The sequence below is a fragment of the Bison bison genome, unplaced genomic scaffold (assembly GCF_000754665.1).
Source record: "Bison bison bison isolate TAMUID 2011002044 unplaced genomic scaffold, Bison_UMD1.0 scf7180017864231, whole genome shotgun sequence".
In the NCBI taxonomy this organism is placed as follows: domain Eukaryota; kingdom Metazoa; phylum Chordata; class Mammalia; order Artiodactyla; family Bovidae; genus Bison; species Bison bison.
In genome coordinates, this window is record NW_011494803.1 from 562,900 (window position 1) to 563,717 (window position 818).

Consider the following 818-nt stretch of genomic DNA (forward strand, 5'->3'; position numbering starts at 1 on the left):
GTAAACAATCGTATGCATAGCTGCAGGAGTCCGGGTAAACTTGTCAGGCGAGTTAGAGAGCCATCTGAGGGGTTTGGATTTAAACACTCCTAATTGCCCAGGAACTTTATTAATTGGAGCTGTAAGTTAACTCTTTGACAGAGAGAGAGAGATGGTGGTAGGGGACAGCCCCCAGTAAAGTCAGAGGTGAGAGCATAAAGCAATAAAGTAGGCAGACTCTGGTTTTTTGGGGGAAAATGCTCGAGAATATCCGGGGGGACTCCTGAGGCTCGATCCCGCCTTTGCGTATGCCGAGCCTCCTTCCTCATGACCTTTGTCATGAGCAGAATGCCTCACCGGCTCCCCGCAGAAAACTAATATGGGACAAATCAATTATTATAAAACATTCCCTGTTTCCAAGGAACTCACAATCTATTAAAAATATACGGTTGAAAACCATTAGTGAAATAGTATATATATTTCAAATGGCAACCATTTCAGGTAAGGGCATCTCTGAAAGTTCCTGGTGAGCTCAAGAGTTTCTTGTTTTTCTTTCTTCCATTTGTTCAAATGCTAACGCTGTGAGCAGTGACTACACGTATAGTTTGGAAAATCCTAGGTTAGGGCAAGAATGGGATCTCCCACGTGGCAGGAAAGTGAGATCAGTTTTTTGTGCTCTGTGATTACTCAGATCTTAGGTGATACTCTCACGCATGAATGGGCCAGAGAATGACCCAGAACCCAGCTCTGTCTTCTCCTACCCTCACTAAAAAGGTGTCATTTATTTATCCCCTTAATATTTTAATTCCTTATTTGATTCATTCTTTTCTTTTTCATTG